The sequence below is a fragment of the Macadamia integrifolia genome, unplaced genomic scaffold (genome assembly GCF_013358625.1).
Source record: "Macadamia integrifolia cultivar HAES 741 unplaced genomic scaffold, SCU_Mint_v3 scaffold292, whole genome shotgun sequence".
NCBI classification, from domain to species: Eukaryota; Viridiplantae; Streptophyta; class Magnoliopsida; order Proteales; family Proteaceae; genus Macadamia; species Macadamia integrifolia.
Window position 1 is genome coordinate 123,342 of NW_024869058.1, and position 24,677 is coordinate 148,018.

The following is a 24,677-nucleotide window of genomic DNA, read 5'->3' on the forward strand; positions in this document are numbered from 1 at the left end:
GATGATGATCTTAATAAATATCAAGAGTTATTAAAACAATGCAAACCAAAGAAAGCCTAAACCATCCATTAGGATACCCATGGTATTAATCTAGGAACCCACCAATGCCTTCAAGAAGTAAAAATTGGTACCACCCTAGATGATGAAGAAACAGAACATATGATTAGTCTTCTGAAGGAGTTCGCCGAAGTCTTTGCTTGGTCTTATAAGGATATGCCTAGTATTGACCTTAATATCATGTAACATCGATTTTTGACTTACCCTAGGCAAAGCCAGTCAAACAGAAGCTCAAAAAAATGCACCCAGAATGGAGTGAAAAGATCCGCGAAGAAGTTGTGAAATAGTGGAATGCAGGGTTTCTACAAGTGGTGAAGTACCCCCAATGGTTGGCCAACATAGTACCAGTGCCAAAGAAAGATGGCAAGGTATGAATGTGCATAGACTTTCGAGATCTTAACAAGGTAAGCCCTAAGGATGACTTTCCATTACCTCATATTGATGTATTGTTGGACAACATAGCAGGGCATGCCTTGTTATCATTTATGGATGGATTCTTGGGATACAATCAAGTGAGCATGCACCCAGAGGATCATGAGAAGATAGCCTTCACCACTCCATGGGGAACCTACTATTAAAAGGTGATGCCTTTTGGATTAAAGAATGCCGGGATAACTTATCAAAGAGCAGCTATGGCCATATTGCATGACTTGATGAACAAAGATGTGGAAGTCTATGTGGATGATATGATAGTATTTGAATTTTAAAAGTAACCGCAAGAGTACGGATCAGTGTAGCTAACGGGTCGAACACAAAGAGAGCAGCCATTTTAGTTTAGGCTTCTTCTAGTAATGCGAAAGTGCATAGATTAATGACTGTGATCTAATTCTTACTACTGCCCTAAAACACATGCATCTAAAAACATCCTAACCAACACATCTAGGGAAATTGGAATTGAAATTGCAATAAAAATTGAACGACTTAACCATTCACATCTAACCCTAACCATTCGTCATCTAGAAATTTAAATAATCAAACCACGCAATTAAAAAGAAAATAATTGAAATAAAAAGTTCTAAAAATAAATAAATAAAATAAAAATGGAATAAGGCTAGAGAAAGGAACACAAGTAGGAATCTCTCTACTTAGCCCGAGGGATGCACCATAAATAATATGAGCTTCTATACTTGACCAGAGAGTACTCTTACAAGGGCTTTTCTATTTGGCTTTAGGGAAACGGATGCAATATAAATAATCAAAATAAAATGATGGTTCTATAGCTAGAGAGGGGAAAAGCCAACACATGCATCTAGTGTCACACCCCACCTTAAAGTAGAACTAACTTACCATTAGAAATACAGGTAGTGTGAGTAAGACACATACCTATCTTCCAACCCTACTAGGGTCTCTGATAGTAGTAGCTTAACATTTTCACAATCTCACATCTCAAACCAACATAAGTAGCGGAATCATAGTATAATAACGAAATTGTAAGTAACATGGGGAGACATCTAAGGGTAATATAATAATGATAACCAGGTTATTCTGTTACATTTGTTTATAACGTATACTATGATCGCAAAAATATACAATCCCACAGGTATATCCACAAGTATCAAAAGATGATGTATAATCTCACGGTGTGGCGTAAGCACAGTAATCGCAAGCACAGTCCTAGTCATGCTCCTCCGCTTCTGGCATCCACCAGTCACTCACACTGTACTCCAATCCAGAAGATACTGGATCACCCGTCATCAGCACCACGGTACCTGCATCATCATCTAAAAAAGGGTGTATACGTGGGGTGAGCTTTCCAACTCGCTCAGTGAGGGGTGGAGTCAAACACATCCAAGCAAGTCAGTAGCAGTAATAATTTATGATGCATGATTGTGGAAATTAAACACATAGTCCATGATGATCGTGATGCATTTCATTTATTTATTATCCACCTAACAATACAAACTAAGTCTAGTAAATGCTACTACAATGCGTTAGGCTGTATCCCGCATCTTGAAAATGAAATCGACTACGTAGCAATACAAACCCTAGCCGTGATTAGAAGCCTATCGATCCCCGTATGCAACCATGAGTCACCCATCAAACCCCTGATAACCCCCTCCTGGCAGTCATGACATCGGTAACACATAGGCCATGGTGGACAGGTTCCCGCCTCCGGTAACAATCACATCGTACCGCAGGAGTGGCACTTCGGAAAGTCTCATCAAACATACCACAATGGGTTATCCAACACCTCAACCCCTGTTGGCAAGGGTACGTAGCATAGGGAGTGATACCTAACCACATATATATTACATGCCTTCATAATGATACAGTTAGTATGGATTACACTATACCGGAGGGACCTCGGCCACAAAGTATAACCCATCTCCAAATACAGTCCTGAATACACGATACCAGAGAGACCTTGGCCACAAAGTGAAACCAAGGACCGTTTACCTAATCTAGCATACATATCATAGTTGAGTATGAACTACACAACACCGGAAAGACCTCGGCCATGAAGCGTATCCATTTCCAAATGTAGTCCTGGGGTACACGATACCAGCGAGACCTTGGCCACAAAGTGTAACCCACGACAGTAACTAACTCTAATGCACATAATCAATGCATGAATGCAACATACATACGGCAATCATGGCACCAGTACCACCTCGACCATGCTGGATTCTGTCTCACACACACACACCCATCCAAACACACGAAGATCATGGTACCGGTACCACCTCGGCCACACAGGATCCCATCATACATTTTCATACAATTCATATCATGATTGGAAAAATGACAATTACAATTAAACATATAATTTTAAGCATGTGAACAATTTAATAAATAGTAAACATTTCAAATATAAACACAGTCCATCCCTCACCTATTTTACGATCGGTCTTGTTCGGGTTCAAGTACAGCCACTGATTGATTAATTCAATTTCTGGCTTCGGGGCAAGTGCATGTCACTATCCTAGACACAAAGGGAATCATACATTAGTACGTGTCAAAAACACAGGGAGGGACCCACACAGGTCACCCGCAAAATGTACAGACACCGTCACTAGGTGACAGTAAAGTCACCGGAAACAACCATCGGAAACAGAGCATTTCCACCGAAAATATCAGACCTATTTCCAGTGGAGGTGATAGAGAGTATGTAAAGCTTACATGTTCACTAGAAATATGCCACTGGAAACAGACCCAGTGGATCCGGTGGATTGTTTCCAGTGGAGGTACAGGTCAGTCCAAGAATTTAGGGCTTTCCAGCTTGGGCCTGATTGCCAGGATTTGTTCTATGGAGTTTGTAGGGAATGTTCCTAGTATCATTATAAGGTGAGAAAATCCCATTTCCACTGAGCCATTTGGTAGATACATCGACTGAATGATCGAAACCCTAGTTGGTCTTTTGGCATTACATGTTACCGGAGATCACCGGGCTTGGTTCGAGCTCGACAACAGCACCGAGAGGATAAAACACCCAACCCATGACCTTGACATAGTTTGTACATCAAGATTCTACCCATACCTAGCTTTTCCTAGGTCGAAATGAAGAGAGAGAGTGGCATGGGAGGTTGTACTTACCTCCGGCAGTGATTCTGGCAACAAGGCGACAGTTGACACCAAGGTGGGCCTTCAATCCCCCATCTCCTTCCTCTTCTTCTTCCTTCCTCTCTTATTCCTCTCCTCTCCTATGTTGGGCACAAGGGAAATGAGGATTCATTCCTCATTTCCCAACTTATAAATTAAGTTGGCCCTAAGGGCCTGTTTGGTTTGAGCCTCTTTTGAACATATCGGGTTAAAATGAGTTTTGGGGCACGAGGACCCACACATTTAGGTCCATAAGGTGTTCACATCAAGAGGAAGGTGTGGAGGATGATTTGGGATCATCCGAAACCCTTTACGCTGCGAGTGGAGAGACCCATGGGCATCAGAACCTCGACAGCAGCCAATGTACCCACCGAAAACAGACACCAGATTCATGCCCAGACTGCTTTCGGTGGTTGGTTTCACACGGGTGGCTTTCCTCGGTCATGCCCAAGGCTTCTCGGCAATTATGATGCATGCCGAAATTCAAGTGTGGGGAGTCGGGTCACTTACCGTCTAGGATCGGAAGGTATGAATCCCTTCCAGTTAGATAGGCATGAAATGCACGAACATATGGCGTCATCTCTACCCCTTCGGCAATGTGCAGCCGTGAGCCAAAACCATATCATACTTTCGATCTCCGATCCAAGGCCTATCACAACAGTTCAAATTTGACCAGATTAGGGCACAGGTGTAACACCTAGCCAAGGACCTTGGGGGAAAGGGAAAGTGTCAAAGTAAAAACCAAAATTTAAATCCTACTTTAAGAATGAAAGAGTAGTAAGCAGACGGAATGAGAGGGTGGTGAGAAGACTACTATGGAAGCCTACTTACCTGAACTTCAATACTTGAACAAAAAACTTGATTGATTTGAGATACTACCAGTACTTAAAACTAGATCTAGAATAAACCAAATCTGAAATTTCTAGTACTAGAGAAAACAAATCTGAAAGAGAAACTTAAACTTGAAGGAGATGCTCCATAGCTTGTTCTTGTCACCTAGAACTAAACCTAGAAATAGAACTTGAAAATTACAACTTCAGTTGCATAAAACATAAAATTAAAAGACTAAATCAAAGACAAAAGTGTTTGCATTCATTAAATAAAATAGGATTACAAAAGTGTTTAATAGCAAAAAAAACTAAAACTAGAACAAAAGGGAAAGAAAGAGAGAGAGAGAGAGAGAGAGAGAGAGAGAGAGAGAGAGAGCAACTAAAAAAAACCCTAAAAAGATAAGTAGAGAGGAAGAGAGGGACAACCCTTTAGGGTTTGGTGGACTCCTATTTATAAGGAATAGGGGAGAGAGGAGGACGTCCATGGGTGGATCCCCTTGGATGATTTTTTGGTGAGGTGGAGGGAGGAGAGAGAAGAGAAAATGAGAGAAAATAGGAAGTAGAAGGTTCCCAAGATTTTTTCTTTCTTTTTTTCTAGTTTTTTCTCTCTCTTCTTCAATCTTGCACAAAGGGATTTCGTGCTCCTTGTAGAGATATTCAAGGGACTTGATGACATGAGTCATAGCCATAGATTTGGACTTGATCATTATCGTGGAAGTCCCGCTATTTTCCAACTTTGGCTATTTGAAAAATTGAAACTGACTAGGCCGTTAAATGGATGTCAACTTAGAGCTCTTTGTTACCAAGAAAGGAGGGAAGCCCTAGAATTCAAGCTCATTGTTGATTGGAAAGAGTACCTCTAAGGAAGAACTACAAAGGATATTGCATGGAGATGCCCTGGGAAGTCACAAAAGGATTTTTTGATGAAGACCCCTAGATGCAACTACATCAGGTTGATGGGATTGACTCACACGTCCTTTTACTTGCTTACGTATATCATCCGACAATATGGACTGAAAGCAGAAGACCCGGAGGAGTTGGTGAACTTTTACCCACCCCAAGAATTGTCTCCCCACAATGTTACCTACTTACCTTGTTTTTGGTAGGAAAGTTATTTTCATGTAATTCACTTGGTAGGAAGATGAAGGGATATTTGGAATTTGTTATCCTGATTATTCTAATGGAGACTTAAGTCATGAAATTGATTATGCCTAATTTTTTTTTTTTTCAAAACCATAAACAAAGTGACATTTTATTTGTGCCGAAAGATAGGTTTCCATTCATAAAATGCTAAGTTTGGCAAAAGAAAAATAAAAAATAATAATAACAAACAACATGGGATGGAAGATATGCATATGTTTGTGTCTACTGAAACTGCAAGAACAAATCCCTAGGAGTCAAAATCCTCGTATGAACCATGCTCAGTGTCATCCTCATGGAAGGTCACGAGTATGAAGGTGCTAATCCGGAACTCGCCAATCTCTGTGTAAGATCCTCAATCTGCATCTGCTGCTGGACATTCTCTTGTCGATAAGAGGTAACTTGTCTCCTTAAGATGTTGTTCTACCCTTCCTGGGAAACATAGAGAATGATCAAGAAAAGAAGTGATAAAGAAGAAGGACAAGGCTAAGAACAGGATGATACCTTGTCAACCACCACCTCGCATAGACTCTGGTGCATTCTCCTGATCATGGTATATGCCTCCAGAGACACCTGAGAAAGAGTATGTCAGTCAAAAGAAGTCAAGAACCAATCAAATGAGAGGTGTTTGGATAATCTCATAGTCATACTGAATGGGTAGCCTAAGAGATGCATCCCTGTCCAATCTACGCTCTGGGAGCTAAGGGATACCAGGATGGGTTACATTGGGAAACGACCAGCCTGGGAAACCATAGAAAGGAATGGTAGCCATCCTGAGAGGTCCGCTCCTAACAGTAAAAGACTCGGCTTGGGACGAAGTAGCAGAACCTACTTGTGACTGAGTGGGACAGGGGTCCACATGCCTTGTCCTCCACTGAAAGAACATCAATTAAAAAAAAAAAAAAAGAGAGAAGGATTTAAAATATGAAAAGGATGCTTAAGAGGGGAAACATACCAGTGGCCCTTTAGGACCGAAAGGAGCACAGATCGTTTCCTCCTTAAGGAAGGCCCCCATAATCCCTGCCCGGATCCAAGGAGTCATTCCATACTCCGTCAGTCAATCCCTCAACTTGACCCATAGGGATACACTCCGGATGATGTATAGTAGATGGAGGAAGACAAGGAGGGGAGCACATGGTAGGATTGGACCACTGGGGTGTGATGCTCTATCCTAAATACCAAGCATGACCCCAGATACCTCTTAAAAGGACACAGTTCTCTGTTAAATACTTGGCCTGAGCAACTTCGTCAGGGTAAGAAATTTGAGGTACTGAAATGGTCTCCAATTAACCTGCAAAGTCAAGAAGAGGTAAGTATAGCACAAGGCAAGAGGAAATTTGATACCAAATATGACTTACCTCTGTGAGTCCACTCAGGAGAGAGCTGCCAGTGGTCCCGGAAGGATAGCACTGACTCCTCAATAACCGGCTAACTCCCCATCTTGTAGCTATAGGGAAAGGTGAGCTTCGAGGATCCTTTAGCAAGGGGGGCCATAATCTCTAGGTGCTTATAATACCAAGGCTGAATTGAAAAATCAAAATAAGGAGGTGCAATCAACCAAATAAAAAAGAGAACAGAAGGGAAAGTGTGAAGTCACCTGGAGAATGTAGCCTACACCCTTGAGGCCCCGATCTCCATATAATAGCAGGTCCAAGGTCTGCAGAAGGTATGCATAGGCAGCCCCACCCCAATCCCAAGAGTCTACCTCCCGAAGGTCCCGGAAGAGGGCAGCCATGCGAATGTCCACCCCACCTTGGAGATCACTAAAGAGACGCTATGCCACAATAAATAGAAGGAAAGAGAGGGTTATCTGTGCAAAGTTACCTGGGCTCACTCTCAGGTCCATTCTCATCCAATGGGCATTGATCACACCTAAATGGACATGTGTCCAATCCTCCTGGATGCAATACCCATCAAGTCCATGAAATCCTGTGTTGTCAGAGTCTCAGGAAGGGATAGAGGCCTCCTCCCAAATGGTACACTCATCAATGTATAGAAGCACAAGGGTGTGATGGTAATGTCACCGGTGGGGAGATGAAAGGAATGAGTGCTCGGCCACCACCGCTCCATCAAAGCTCCCACCAATGCCAGGTTGAACTTCTTAGTCTCCAGTGAGGCCAATCGGCTTAGGTAAGTTGAATCTACTAGTCCCTTAACCCTATGAGGGAGCACTTGGTACCAGTCTCGGATTGCATTGGGATACCATATCTGGCCAATGTAGGTGGTACTCCCTCATTGAATCTCTAAAAAATAAATAAATAAATAAAAATAATGAATAAATAAAGTAAAGTGCAAGACTCACCCATATGCCCCATACTGAGTTGCAAATGTGGTCTCGGGTCCTGTGGAGTGTCTGCCCGGTGTACCATTCTGTGGGAATATCATCCCTTGGGAAGATGTACCACAACTCTCTGCGCCATCCAGCCAGATTTCTCCCCGAGTCCTTCTCTTTCTTTTTTTGGCCATATTTTCCAAAATTACAAAGAACCCTAAGAAATTTCTCAATTTACAAAAAGGCTCAGAAAGACATCAAATTCTCCAAATGGCCCCCTCCTCAAGAACTCTGAAGATCTTCAAGAAGAAGATGAAGAACTTCAAGAGAAACTTGAAGATCTTCAGAAAAAATTTGAAGAAACCTGAAAAAATGCAAAAAGCTTCGAATCTTCGAGAAGATTCAAAAATTTGAGCTCACTCGTTCATAAATCATTCCCAACTTAGAAAATTGGAATATGGAATGAATAGGAGGGGGGAACATTATATGGTCAAAAAAATTGGTTTTTCCAAAAAAAAAAAATTTAGAGATTCTAATTCCAAGTTGTAACTCAAAGATTCTTACCACAAAATACAAAACTCAAAGTAATTTCTTATGCTAGTGTGAGGGTAGCAGGCCTCAGATCCGGATCTCTCATCCCCCATTCAGGGAAGGTGTCTCTGTCAGATTTGGGCCTTCTCTCCTCTCTTGATATCCTTTGGGGTGGATAAGGAAAGTGTTGTGTGTGCTTCTGTGGACCCCATGCCACTGTATTGCCGCTCAAAAATACGTGGAGGCCTATTTCACAGGTGTACCAGGTTGGTCATAAAGACGGGGATAGTCCAATATGGGGGATTGGGATCATACAAAAATGGTGTGGAGTCGCCACCTATGATTATGGCTCTAGGACCCGAGAGTGGGCTTGATTCCTGAGAAAAGGGCCCAGAAGTTGGTCTGGTCCAGAGATTTAGGGTAAGAGTCAGGTTGTAGAATTTGGAAGGTTTTAGGCATCCAATCTACCCGGTTCAACCGGTCTTCCTACTTAATGCTTAAGAACGAACATTTTCCATAATTATTCCTATTCTGCGTGCATGGCTAAATTATCAAGCATATGTACATTAAATAAAAACAATTATTTATGTACACTAAAACAAGGTTAATTAGATATCTACATAATGCTTAAATGAGGAGAGAGATTATACCTGAATTTGACCCCTGTTTCAAGTCAAGAGGAGTGGGCCCCTGATTGATACTGACTTTTTTCATGGATTCTCCTGGCTCGGGGGAAGATGGTCTTCAACTCCAACTTTCGATTTTGGGAGATGCTGATTGTGGTAATCTGCAGATGAAGGTCCAGCTTAGGATTGGTTACTTTTGGGCAGTAGACTTTGACAGAGCTTCCGCTAGGGATGAGCTTACTTTCGAAAAATTTGGGTTGGTACTTTGGTAGAGCTTCTGCTAGGGATGAGCTACTTCCAGAAAAGTCAAGTTAGAATTTCAGCAAAGCTTCCGCTAGGGTTGGCTACTTCCGAAAAAAGATTCTGGTGGCACTCCCGCAGAGCTTCTGATAGAGATGAGCTATGAGAGGGCTAGGCTAAGGTGGAACTCTGGCAGAGCTTCCATTGGGAATGGCTATTTTTGAAAAAATTCCAGGGGCATTCGGGCAGAGCGTCCACTGGGAACAGTTATTTTTGGCAAAAAATAGATTAACCTAAAAATGAATTAAAGATCCCCAAAAGCCCCGAAGAACACGTTGAAGATCCGACCAGAACTCTGGATCTTGACAAAGATCTCTTCGTAGACCCAAAGAACCTCAAAAGGGTGGGATTTCTACTTTTGGTAAAATCTAAGAACACTCAAAGAAGCATACTACTTTTGGCAAAAAATGGATTGAACTAAAAACTTGGAATGAAGATCTTCAAAGTTCCGAAGAACACTTTGAAGATCTGAACAAGATTTCAGAACTTGAAGAAGAACGCTCCAAAGACATAAAGAAACTCAAAGGGGGAGGGGAGGAGGAGAGAGGACAGAGCTTCTTTACAAGAATGCTCTTAAGGAGGCTTTTGTGTGCTTTTCCAAGGAAAGGGGGGGATTTATAGTTTTTCCAACCAATGAGGTGGGGGCACACATCTTTACCCAGAGGATAATCGGAGGTAGCTCTCCCTATTGTCCAATGGTATAATTCAAAGTGTGATGGGAAGTGAAGATATTTTCTTGCTTTTGAAAGTGAAGAAGATTTTTTCTTGCAAACATAATCTTTTCACAAAAATTGGGATTTTAGTAGAAAACCCGACTGTCTGGGGAATTTCTAAAAAAAATATGGAAGTGTCAAAAAATCTTTGGAAGTGCCAGGAATGACATTCTAGAATGTCGGGAAAGATATTTTTTGAAAACTAGGATTTTAGCAAAAAAAGGACTGTCGGGAATATTTTCTGGGAAAATATGAAAATGTCAGAAAATCTACGGAAGTGCCAAAAAAAGTTTGTGGAAGTGTCGGAAAGGATCTTTCTCCATAAACGGGATTCTAACAAAAATCCCGACTGTCGGTGGGATTTTCTGGGAAAACACAGGAGTGTCAAGAAAATATATTTTTGTCCAAAAATCCATTTTTTAGAAAAAAAACAAGGGAAAAAATCTAGGCACCAGGTAGGTCTGTCCAGGGCTGCACAACCCTAAAAAGGGCTCTGCGGCCTGGGCAGCCCTCTACAGCTCTGTAAAGGGCCGCAGGGCACTGCATAGAGCCGTAGAGCTCTGTACAATGCCAGGTCAGGTCAGTCAGTGCAAGATTGGGCTTGATTGGGGTTCGATCGAGGTTGGTCGAGATTAAACAGGGTTGGTTTAGACTGATTAGGGTTGGGTTGTGTACAGGTGTAGGGTTGTGTATAGGGGTGATGCCCATGTGTGTGAATGAGAATGTGCACGCATGGGCAGGGTTATGTGGGTATGTGCACGGGTGTACACAAGGTTGTGCACGTCCATGCACGAGGGTGTGCACACACGTGCGGGGCCACTTCTGAGAATGATTACAGGAGATCCGTAAGTCCAATTTTGACGCACCGTATATCATTAGAATCATATTTTTGAGTAATATCCATTCGTACGGTCACTTTCAATCGGATTCCTTCATATATAAAAATTCAAAATTGGACCCTCTTTCTTCCTGCATTGGGTTTTTAGGGTTTTCAGGTGAGTTGGGGGCTGTCAGGGTGAGACTACCATAGTGAATTGCATCTTGTCAACTGGAAGTGAAGATTCACATCCATCATCCAAGTATCATCATTGCCTGGGGAGGGTGACAAAATTGGGTGTTTACATGTGGGTAAAAATTACATCACACAAAAATTGGAAGGTGAAAATCAAATTCAAAGGGGAAGGTAAAATTCAAAGCAAAATTTGTGTGGTAGATGAAAATTACATCACACAAAAATGGAAGGTGAAATCCAAGTCAAAATTTGTGTGGTAGATAAAAATTACATCACATGAAATTAGAAGGTAAAAATCAAATTCAAGAAGTAGATAAAATTTATATCACATGAAAGTCAAATTCAAGATTCCAAATCAAAAGCCAAAAAGCAAGATTACAAATCAAAAGCCAAATTTCAATATTCAATGGTCCAAATTCAAGGTTTCAATCCCATGATTCAAACTCAAGAACCCCAATCAACATAAAAAATCAAGGAAAGAAAAAATCTCATTGAACCGGCCCCAGGTGACCCAATCTTTTTAAACTGGCCCCAAGTGGACCAATCCCTTTGAATCAGCTCCGAGTGGCCCTATCTCATTGACCAAATTCCCTAAGCTAGCACACGGAAGCCAGACCAAGGAAAATTCGAGAATCAAATATTTTTTTCTTTTGCAAGATTGAAAGAGCAAAAAATTTCTTTCTTGTAATCGACGATCCCAGATAGCCCAGATTGGTTTGAAAGACCCAGCCTGGAGACCAAATTCCCTAGACTGGCACATGGAAGCCCAGTCTAGGAAAAGTCAAAGATCAAGTACTAACATTTTTACAGGATTGAAAGAGCAGAAAATTTCTTTCCAACAATCGGCAGCTTAGGTAAGTCTTAAACTTTAAAGTAGTTAAGAGATTACTTATTGCATTTTTCAACTCCGTCATTAATAAGCAAGATGATGGCAGTACATGCTCCGGGTGACAAAATGTGGTCATTCTTTTCTTTGCCTTTCGGATGTTGGCACAGGCTTCGGCCAAAGCGGATGATGAATTATGGATCTTGGATGCAACTTCTTACTTTTGATCGATATAGATGATAATTGATTGAGGTAATCCAACTCAAAAACATTCCATACTCACCCAAAATCTCGAAAACCTTATGTGAGAGAAAAGAAAGGTCCAATTATGACATTTTATATAAAAGGAAATTCGGTCTAGGTGACCATACAAATGCATAGTACTTGAAATTATGATTCCAACGATATATGCTATGTCAAAATCGGACCGTTGGATCTCCCGCAATCGCTCCTGGAAAATTACGTCCTAGTCACACGCACCCCACCTGCCCGCGCACCCATGGCTTACCTTGCACACACCCCACCTGTCCCGCGTGCCCATGGCTTGCCTCGCACGCACCCCACCTGGCCTGCGCACCCATGGCTTACCTCGTACACACCCCACCTGCCCCGCGGATCCATGGCTTGTCTTGCAAGCACCCCGCCTGCCCCGCGTGCACATGGCTTACCTGGCACGCACCCTGCCCACCTCGTATCACCATGGCCCGCCTTGCCAATGCCCCTGCTAGCCTCTAGTGCCCCTACCAACCTCCTGTGCACCCCCGCCCAATCTCATATGCCGCCATCAACAGCCGGAATTTGTGCTCCCATTACCAGATTGGTGAAGAGATTTTCTCTTCACCCGCTTATGCACTCTACATTGTCCCGCTAGTGTATCCTACATTGCGAGCTCCTATTGGCCCTGAAAGGTAATTTTTTACCTCATTGGCCCAAAAAAATTACTTTTCACCCATTAGCCAAAGAAATTGACCCTCCACCCCATTGGTCCAAAATTTCATATTTTCACCCCATTGGTTTAGAAAAATCACCTTTTAACCCCACTGGTTAGAGAAATTCCTCTTTCCTCACTATTGGTTCAAGAATTCTATAAATACTCCCTCCCTTTGATTTTACACACCACAAATACTCAAGCCTCCTAGTGAGCAACCCTTGTAGAGAAGCTCTACCCTCTCTCCTCCCTTCCCCTTTGAGGTTCTTCAAGCCTTCGGAGAGATCTTCATAAGAACCGAAGTATTCTTTGGGCCTTCGAAGTTCTTGAATCATTTGATTTTTTGAGTAAGCATTTGGTATAGGAAAAGCTTTGCCTTAGTGTCCCTCCCCCCTTTTGAGGTTCTTCAAGTCTTTGGAGAGATCTTCCTAAGATCTGAATTATTCTTTAGATCTTCGAAGTGTTCTTCGGGCCTTCGAAGTGTTCTTCAAGCCTTCGAAGTTCTTTAACTCAGCCTAGCCCTCTTATAGCATATCCCCAGTGGAAGCTCTGCTAGAGTGCCACCTCAATCAGAATCCAAAAGTGATTGTTCCTAGCATGAACTCTGTCCGAATATTTCCATAGTCAGCTTCTCTTGAAAAAGGAAGTTGGAGGTCAAGACCATCTTCCCCCGAGCCAGGAGAATCAACCAGAAAGTTCGTGTCAGCACTGATCAGGGGTCCACCCCTCTTGACTCGAAACAAGGGTCAAGCTCAGGTATAATTGCTGAACTGAATTAGCATAATATAGACTTTATATTGACCTTGTTTTAATGTACATAATTATTTAAATTCAGTCAATGTATATATGTGTGATAACTTAGCCATGGATGCAAAATAGAAATAATTGTGGAAAATGTTCATTCTTAAGCATTTAGTAGGAAGACCGACTGAACCGGGTAGATTGGATGCCTAACACCTTCCCAACTCTACAATCTGACACTTACTCTAAATCTCTAGACCAGACCAACTTCTGGGCCCTTTTCTTAGGAATTGGGCCCACCTAGGCCCATAATCCTAGTTGGCGACTCCAAACCCTTTTGTATGATCCCGATCCCCTATATTGGATTATCATCAAATCCCCGTTTCAATGACGACCTTTACACTCCTATGAAATAGGCCTCCACGTATCTCCAAGAGGTGATATAGTGGTGTGGGGCCGCGGGTAAGCACACACGACACACCACTCCCCAAGAAAGAGAGAGGAGAGAGGGAAAAATGCATGCAAGTCTTTTTTTCTACTCCCACAAAAGGAGAGAAAGAGAGAAATTCGGGCCTCTACCCTCACTGCAGGGGCATATTCCCTAGCTAAGATGATTCTTTAAAAGAATCAAGAAGTATCAGCTGAAGTTGAATCCTTAAAAGTGTGTATTCAGAGCAACGGCAGGAAAGTTATTGGGATTCTTAATAAGTGAAAGGGGCATCAAAGTCGGCCCTATAAAGATCAAAGCAATCCAAGAAATGCCCACACCTTGCACTGAGAAGTAGATATGAGGATTCCTAGGTCACATCCAGTATATCAGTAGGTTCATAGCTCAACTAACTATGATTTGCGAACCAATCTTCAACCTACTGAAGAAGGATTAGCCCACCGAATGGAATGACCAATACCAACAAGCTTTTGATAAGACTGAAGGATACCTTATGAACCCACTAGTATTGACACCATCGGTGGAAGGAGAACCACTTTAGTTGTACTTGTCAATGGGAGAATATTCCATAGGCTCGTTGCTGGCACAAAAGAAGACAGAGAAGGGAGTAGAGTATGCCATATACTACCTCAGCAAGAAGTTCTTGGAGTATGAGACACGATACACATCTTTGGAAAAGACTTATGTTGCACTGATTTGGGCAACGAAAAGGCCGTGCCACTATATGGTAGCTTATCCGGTACATTTGGTCTCAAGGATGGATCCAATCAAGTACCTCTTTGAGAAACAAGCTCTAACAGGAAGGATGGCTTGATGGTTGCTATTATTATCTGAGTTTGACATCACCTATATTGTTCAGAATTCTATCAATGGGCAAGCTATAGCTGATCATTTGGCTACCCACCCCACGGAAGATGGAAGAGCTCTAGATGATGACTTCCCAGATGAAGAGATCACAAAAATAGAAAAAGAAGACACAACTAATGAATGGCAGTTGTTCTTTAATGGACCAGCTAATCAGAAGCGGTGTGGTGCAGAAATATTACTTGTCACTCCTGACGGCCTTTACTTACCTTCATCTTTCCGTCTTGATTTCCCCTGTACCAAAAATATTACCAAATATGAAGCTTGTGCCTTAGGGCTTGAAACTGCTCTGACCATTTGGGTAAAAAGGATTAAGGTATATGGTGATTCATCCATTGTCATCTGTCAAACGCAAGGAAAGTGGAAGACTAGAGATGAAAAACTGAAGCCGTATCAGGAACATCTGGAAGAAGTGTTTGGACATTTTGAAAAGATCTCATTCAAATACTTCCAAAGAGATAACAACCGGTTTGCCGATGCCCTTGCAACCTTGGCCTCCATAGTAGAATGCAACCCTATGGCTAGGGTCTGACCATTCTTAGTGGAACAACGAAGCAGACCCATTTATCAGAATTCTGTGAACTCTCTCACTATAGATGGTCGGTCTTGGTTTTCTCACATAGTGGAATTCATCAAGGAAAGTAAATACCCGATCGAAGCTACAAATAGAGAAACAAAATTTCTAAGGAGATATGCCACTCAATTTATTCTTCATGGGGACTTGTTATACAAGAGATCTTATGATGGAATACAGTTGTTGTGTGTGGATGAAGAGCAAGCTACAACCATCATGGAGGAAATTCATCAAGGCCTTATGGACCCCATATGAATGCCAAGATGCTAGCTAAGAAGATTCTCAGACTAGGACACTATTGGAACACAATGGAAGCAGACTGTGTGAGTTTCATCAAGAAATGCCACAAATGTCAGATATTTGCCAATATCATACACATCTGGCCAATGGAACTACACCCGCTCAGTTTTCCTTGGCCATTCTCTACTTTGGGCATAGATATCATAGGAAAGGTCAACCCTAAAGCATCCAATGGTCACAAGTTCATCTTGGTAGCCATTGATTATTTCACCAAGTGGGTAGAAGCTCAGTCATATGCAATCCTCGCATCTGCTAAGGTGATAAAGTTCATCCAAGAAAATGTCATTTATCGATATGGAGTGGCTTAAGAGCTGATATCGGATCAAGGATCCCATTTCTAGGGAAGAACTGACAAAATATATACACAAAGTTCTGTATCAAAAGGCATTGCTCTACCACTTACAGGCCGCAGACCAATGGGGCAGTAGAAGCAGCTAACAAGAACATCAAGGTCATCCTACAGAAAATGGCTAAAACACACAAGGAAGTTGCCACTTGCTTTATGGGTATATCATACCTCTGTACGATCCTCGACAGGGGCAACTCCTTTGTCTTTGGTATATAGGGTTGAGGCGGTCCTACCCATGGAAATCCTAATACCATCCTTAAGGGCACTATGCGATAGTTAGTTACCTAAGGGGGAATGGGTGAAGGCCAGACACAATGAGCTCAACTTTCTCGATGAAAGAAGTATGAAGGCCATGGATAATCTAAAGAAATATCAACTGAGAATGACAAGGGCCTTCAACAAAAATGTGAAGCCTCATCATATAAAAGAGGTTGAGCTTGTTCTTTGATAACAAAGAGCCCCAATTCATGACCCAAGAGGAAAGCTTAGGCCCAACTGAAGTGGCCCATTCACTGCCAAAGAGATTCTACTAGGCAAGGCTATAAAATTCATAGACCACAACGGTAAAAAAAATACCCGGACTGGTCAACATAGATCAGCTCAAAAGATATTATGTTTGAAAGGGTGAATAGCTCGAACTATGCTAGACTTGATTCCTCTCAAGGGATGCATAGGCAACTTGACATGTGCAAGTATAGTCTCAATAATCTCAAGGTAATAAATTAGTTCTTAGATTAATAATCAAGGTATCTAAAAAGATCATCATAGTTTTTGTCCCCCAAGAATCATTGTAGACAACCAATTTTGTCACCCTCCTTTGGCTATGATGAAATATGGATCTTGGGCATGACTTTCGACTTTTGACCGACAGAGATGCCAATGGAAACATTCCCTATCCGAAACCTTAGAATCCCTGTGTGGGAGAGAGGAAGGTCTAATTTTGACTTTTCATATATGAAGGAATCTGCTCAAGATGACCATACAGATAAATAGTGCTCGAAAACACGATTCCAATGATATATGATACGCCAAAATTGGGCTAACGGATCTCTGTCAATCATCACTGAAAATCACACCTTGTTGTACATATGCCCCGCACATGGACAGTCCAGCTAGAAACCTGGAAAAATCTCCCACCTAGCCCAGACACCACAAAAATTCATCCCCTACCTACCCAAATAACCCCGAAACACTCTCGGGTCTAAAACCCTAAAAATCCCTACACAGGAGGGAAGGGGTCCAATTTTGGCTATTTATATATGAAGGAATCCAGTCAAGACAACCATACAGATGGATAGTGCTCTAAAATATGATTCAGATGATATATGATACGCCAAAATCAGACTGACGGATCTCCCGTAATCATCACCGAAAAACGCATAATCACGTGCGCACTGCGTGCTCTGGCCAACAGGCCAGCCTGCACAAGTGCTCACTGCCCACGAGTGCAGCACATGCACGCAGCCATGCCAAGCCCCATAGTTATACACACAGCCATGCACACAGCTTGGCCGCATGCCCCTGCCGCATGCATGCCCTCGCCAGGCGCATGTGTGCCCCTGCCAGACACATACACGCCCCCACCACATGTATACGCATCACCGCAGCATGCATGCGCTCCCTTGCCACAGGCTGTGCATGCCCCTACTGCATGGCCGTGTACACTGCCACTACACCATGCGCATGTGACCTGGACACTCATGCCAACCTGACCCGCACACCCATGCCAGCCTGACCTACACCCGCTGCCCATACCTGCACCACCTTGGCCATTACCCGAGCATCCGTGACGTCACCCACACTATCTACCCTAAAATTTCTATCTCCTCTCGCTTTTTCTAAAATCCCTTTTTTCAACTGCAATTTCTTTCTCCTGCTTTTCCGAAAACCCTTCTTTTTTCGACTAAAATTTCTCCCTCCTGCTTTTTTTAAAACGCCCTTTTTTTTAGTTGGAATTTCTCTCCTCCTGCTTTTTCAAAAATTCCTTTTTCATCTGAAATTTTTCTCCTCTCGCTTTTTTAAAAACCCCTTATTTTTTTAAATGGAATTTCTCTCATCTCGCTTTTTCGAAAACCCCTTCTTTTTTCAGTTGGAATTTCTCTCCTCCCGCTTTTTCAAAAATCAACCTTTTTCAGCTAAAGTTTCTCTCCCATTTTTTTTCTGAATACCCCGTTTTACCCACTGGACAAAAGCCCTCCCCACCCATTTTTGCCTTCAACTCCCCCTTTTACCCATTAGAGAAAAATCCTATCTCCTCACTATTAGACAAGAACCCTCCTTCCGTCCACTGGATAAAGGGATTCCCCCTCTTCTATTTATCTAGAAAAAACTATAAATAGCTCCGCTCCCTTACAAAAAACACACCAACACACCAGAATCCCCCTCCCCTTTCATAGTGAAATTTTCCTCCCCTCCTCCCTCTTGATTTTCTTCTTATCTTTGGAGCGATCTTCGTCAAGATCCAAAAACTCATTCGGATCTTCGAAGTGTTCTTCAGGATCTTAAAGATCTTCAATCCAAATTCTTAGTTAGATCCAGTTTTTAGCCAAAAATAGTATGTTCTTGAGCCACATCCCTTGAGTGTTCTTGAGTGTTCTTGAGATAGAAACCTCCCCCTTTTTTTAGGTTCTTTGGGTCTACAAAGAGATCTTTGTTAAGATCTGAAACTTTGTTTGGATCTTCAAAGCCTTCCCTAATCGAAGTTTTGTTTGAATCCAAACCCAAAAATAGCCTTCCCTAGCCGAAGCTCTATCCAAATCCAAATCCAAAAGCGATCGTTCCTAGCTGAAATTCTGTTTGAATACCACCACAATCAGCATCTCTTAATAAAGGAAGTTGGAGGTCAAGACCATCTTCCCTTGAGCCAGGAGAATCCAAAAGACAGTCCGAGCAAGTACAAATCAGGGGCCCACCCCTCTTGACCCGAAATAGGGGTTAAGTTCAGGTATAATTGCTCAACCAACTTGTCATGATGTAGACTTTAAATAGACCTTGTTTAAGTGTATATAGTAGTTTGAATTCAACTAATGTATATATGTGTGATAACTTAGCCATACATGTGGAATGTAGTAATTGTGAAAAATGTTTGTTCTCAAGCATCTAGTAAGAAGACCGGTTGAACCGGGCATATTGGGTGCTTAACACCTTTCTAGCTCTGTAACCTGACACTTACCCTAAATCTCTAGACCAGACCAAATTTTAGGCCCTTTTCTCAAGAATCGGGCCCACCCCCAGGTCCTAGGCCCATAACCCTAGGTGGTGACTCCAAAGCCCATTTGTATGATCCCAATCCCCGAATTGGACCATCATCAAATCCTTGTCTCAAATGATGAATTTTAAGTTCTTACGAAATAGGCCTCCATGTATCTCCATGCAGCGATACGACGGTGCGGGGCCCTCAAGAGAAGCAAACACGACTCGGACCCCTCCCCTTACATGAAGGTGAAGAAAGAGAGAGGAGAGAGTGGAGAGGATGGGGATGGCACAGTCCATTCTTCTCTGGCCTCTACCCTCACAGTGGCAGCTCCACTGGGGACAAATGTCAAGCTTCCAATACTAGATGCTACCTTTAAATGAAAGAATATTGTTTACCACATTTGTTTGAAAATAAGTTTGGCTAACCCCATGTTTGTAATTGTATTTACTAATTGCATCATGCATCGTGCTTGAAGTGAAATCATTTGCCGAAGGACTCTCTGTTATGCCCGCACCCTCAAGGAGGCCAGTGCATGTCATAGAGAGTACTCTAAGAACAAATGACACCCAGTTCCTATACAAGAATGGAAGGTATCGTCAAATGGCGAGTATGTTGTATTTGTGCTAGCACCCTTGGGGAGGTCCGTGCACTTTATAACATTCTGAGATCGACTGCATCATCAAACGGCGAGGATGTTGTATTTGTGCCAGCAACCTCGGTGAGGTCTGAGTACTTTGCGGCATTCTGAGATCGAATGATGGTTACACTACATTACACTTTTGCACACAAGCACTCACGGTTCTACCATCCTGTGGCCAATTGCTTTACCTCATGTGTAGTCACGAGTAATAGGCAAGGAAGTCACTTCCTTGATCTTATACCTATGGGTATATCAAAAGGATCACGTACCTTGCGTATGTAGATCCTGTCAGGGAAGCCTTGTCGGTCCTATTGCATCTACCGCATGCTCGCATCATGTAGAAAATAGACGAAGAAGCTAAGAGCGCCACAAGCTAACTGTAGAACTTGTTTATGGTCTTGAAAAGGATTGTTCCTATATTATATTCCTAGCGTAAAGAATTTATTTCCTAAAGTGGGCTTCGGATAAAAGGTGTCCTTCCTCCTTAAGGAAAAAGTCCAGATACGTGACTCAGGGGAAATCTCGTCAGAGTCATGTCAAGTCCCAAGAAAATCAGGAGGAAGGACACCTAGTGGGAAAAAGAGTAAGGAAAGCATGACTTTATTACATAGAATGTCTTATGGGAATATTCTCAACAAGCCATTTGTATGAACTTCCCACTTATGACGTTGGGTGGACCAGGGGCATCAAACCCTATCCACCCCCTACCATTTAGCGGACTGACTTTGGATGAATCATTTGTTATTAATTTGATGAATGTGTGAACGAGGGGTTGGGAATTCAAGAATCCTAAAATAAACCACTTTTGGTTCAGGCACAATTCCACACCTCAAGTATTCACCGCGGTCCCTTTGGACACGTCAGGGTAATCGGTTGACTCGCCTAAATCTAGAATCACCTTTATCATCTCTTCGAGATTGTCTACTACCAGGTGATTACATCTGATTGTCTACTACCAGGTGATTACAACCCAGTAAGCATGGATCCACCCAACATGGAAACACATGAATAGGTCTAGGTCCGTCCCGTGGCGACCTTGTAGACAAAAATGGCTGAAGTCAAAAGAGGGATAGCTCGGATACTGCATACACTTTAGAACCCTCCCAGAGCTGATCCTAGAAATGAGCCGGCATCGGAAATGGGAGATGTGGACCAAAATAGAGCTACAGGTCATTGTGGGAATTCTTCCCTAGTTGACTCAGGGAAATCAAACCATGTCCGGCCAACCGGTCAAAGAGGATCTTCACCTACCCGTCTGAATGGTCAACGAGGGGCCTATTCTAAGGTCCCTCATCCTAGGGTAGTGATCGAAGATGAAGAAGAGGAATTTATAGCACATGTCCACTTTGAACCTCTGGAGACTGAGAAAGAAAGGAAGCTCAGAGAGCAATTAAAGAAGTTGGAGAACATGATTTGAGTAAGAAAAGGCTCAGAAGGCCATGCAGTGGATTTTGAGGAAATGAGTTTCTTCTCTGGAGCAAGAATTTTAGAAAAATTCAAATGGCAGACTAATAGATTTGATGGGTTAGGAGACCATCTCAAGGTCTTCCTCAGCATCACCAAGTCATGGCAACTTACAAATAACCAGATGGGGCAAGCCTTCATGTTAACCCTATAGGGACTAGCACTGAGGTGGCTTACACAGTTGGAGTCATCACAAACTCAGAATTGGGCGACGGTGGTGAAGGCCTTCACCAACAGTACTCCTAAAATACTGAGGTGGATGTGAAACACCGGGAGCTTAAGATGTTGAGGCAGTAGCCTAAGAAGGATTCACCGCCTTCTTAATGATATTCAGAGACAAGACCGCCAAGATGATAGATAGGCCTTCAGAAGTAGAGTAGGTAGAGATGTTAATAGAGATCTGTCAAAGCCCTATTATGATGTTCTTTACTGTCAGCATTTACAAACTTTTAATGCCTTGATAGCCACTGGCACACGGGTGGAGAATAGAATTCTGAGAGAGGCCTAGTATCAAGGATCCTCCCAAGATGCAAGCAAGAACACCCGAGTCAGATGGGGAAAGGGTCTGAAAACTAATATGGTGAGTGTAGTTCAGCAGTCAGTCTCACCTGCCACTTCTTCACAGCCTTTCAAAATACAAGCAGATGCACCAGCCCAAAAGGCTCCTCTCCCAAGAAGGTAGTTTTATGATCTGGGAGTTCCTGTAACAGTCGTATATGAGAAGTTAAAGAAGCAAGGATTGCTAAGGACAGTGGCTCCAAGAGTGATCAGCAACCCTCCTCCAGTTTGGTATAGGGATCATGAGTATTGTGCCTACTACACTCAGAAGGGGCACAACACTAAAAGATGTTTGGGTTTACAACATGCAATTTAGAACTTGATAGATAATGGAACCATTGAGGTCAAGATCAAGCAGCCTCCCAGTGTCAATACCAACCCACTCCCTCATCATGTGAACAATCTGGATGAAAAAACTATAGAGAGTGACCCCACTCAACTCATTGTACCTAGAGCTCTGAAGAATCATATGAATGCCTGTGCTTACAGAAGAGTCATGAGTCAACGGGCTAGAATCATAAAAACCCCTAAAAGAAGAGAATCATTAGAGGAAGATTTAGAAGATTGAGTGCTCCCCATCCATCCCTCCTCATCAGAAGAATCTACCACACCGTATTACCAGCCTCTGCCATATCATCAACCTTTCCCCCACTATCAAAGTGGAGGAACCTCTTCATTCTATCGCCCCCAATCTTCAAACCATATCTCTCACATTACATCATCTTCATACCATCCTACTTCATATCTCTTATCACCCTCATACCAATCCCACTCTCAAGGTTTAGTGTATAACCTAAAAGATGGATGGACGGACGGGTACGATTGGAAGGATATGCTTGCACTACCAGATTCTCCAAAGATGACTTCATCAACAGGGTCAGTAAATGCATTGGGGGAAGACTAGGAGAGTGATCCCACTTCTTTAATTCAACATTTTGTAACTTTAGAGGACAATCCAGAGGTAATTGAAGAGATTACATCTGATATTCTCAGAGCAGTAACCACATTGGCCATAGGGGAGCAAATAAAAGAATACACTTCCTTAATCCACATAGGGAGTGACACAGAGGATGATGAGTCAGAACTGGTCCAACTTTGAGCCAGTTATGATAAGACCAAACCTATGGAAATCTTCTGGTCCGTACGCTATGAATACTACATGCGTTTGGATGCCAGAGAATTTGATGGTCCTGAGGAATCTGATGAAGAATCAAGTGGGAGTGAAATCAGCAAAGAAGATGATGATAAGGACGAAAATGAAGATGAGAAGGATGGAGATGACTCTGATTATCAAGAGGATGATGGGTATCCAGACTGGAATGACAACCAAGGGCCTTGGTACAATGATTATGATGATGAGTCTGAATATTACTGACCAAAACATCCAACATGTTTCTCAATCTACGCCATTGGCAATGATGACCTAATAGCTGATCCCATGGTGGCATTTACCCTTCCCTATGCATGGAGGGAGATGATTCTACACTAGATTCAGAAAATGACGGAGAATCTGGAGAGCCGACACAAGTTTATATGGATGAACAGTACTCCACATTTGAGTTGGAAGAAAAACTGTGTGAAGTGTATTCCAACACATTAAGAATGTAAGAAAGGATAGAAGAAATTGACAAAATGTTAGGGGAAGTAACCGTCAGTGATCTTTACTACCGAGAGCAATTGGATGATCTGGAGGAAATAGGACCAGATGACACAATTGCAGATGCAGTAGACGCTGCATTCCAAAGCTTTCCAATGCAGTCAAGAAGCTATAAGCCAGGGCGGTGGATATTTGGGGAGGTCCTCGACTTCCCACCCCAAGCAGGGAAGGAGAATCAGAAGAAGATGATTCTATGGTAGGGATAATCACCCTAACCAACAATGATGATGAAGATAGTTATCCCATGGAGATTATTGTGAAAAAACTAATCAACGTGACGGAAACTAGAAGTGGGAAACACTACAAGGGTAAGGCTCTAGTAGTAGAGCATCCAAGGGCTAATGAGGCCAGAACTAGCAGCATGAAGAAAGAGCCAAAGAACCTAGTCTTGGCTCAACTCAAGAAGTCCCAGGCAAATATCTCCATTTGAGGATTGTTAATGGCGTCCCCTTCTCACCGTGAAGCAGTCTTGAGGTCTTTCGCTAATGTGCAAGTGCCAATCAAGAAAAATCCAATGCATTTCGCATATATAATAGGAGCAACATATGCAGTGCAGTCCCTTATGTTCTTAGATTCTGAGCTTCCTAAGGAAACCCAACACAATCGGGATCTCCACATTACAGTTAAATGCCTTGACAAAATAGTTCCCCAGGTTCTTGTTGACAATGGGTCTACTTTGAATGTGCTACCATTGAGATCAGCAAAGAGTATCAGCATCAACTTAGAAGAAATGAGGCCAACCACCCAAACCATAAGGGTATATGATAATACCAAGAGGAAGATCCCTGGCATCATTACCCTTACTACAAAGATTGGCCCGGTGAAGTTTGATGTTGATTTCTAAGTCATTGATATATCGACAACTTTTAACATGCTCTTGGGAAGGCCTTGGTTGCATCCTACGAAGGCAGTCCTCTAGTCTCCATAAAAAAATGAAGTTCATTCATGAGGGAAAGGTGGTCTTAATGGCTGGATGTGATACCCTACTTTTTAAACCCGGTCTAATTACACGGTTGACCTAGTTTAACCATGTAGGACTCGAACCAGAGAGGGTTAAGGCGGGTTCCTTATGGACCATGATGGCAAGGGTGACTTTGAACACAGGTTGGTC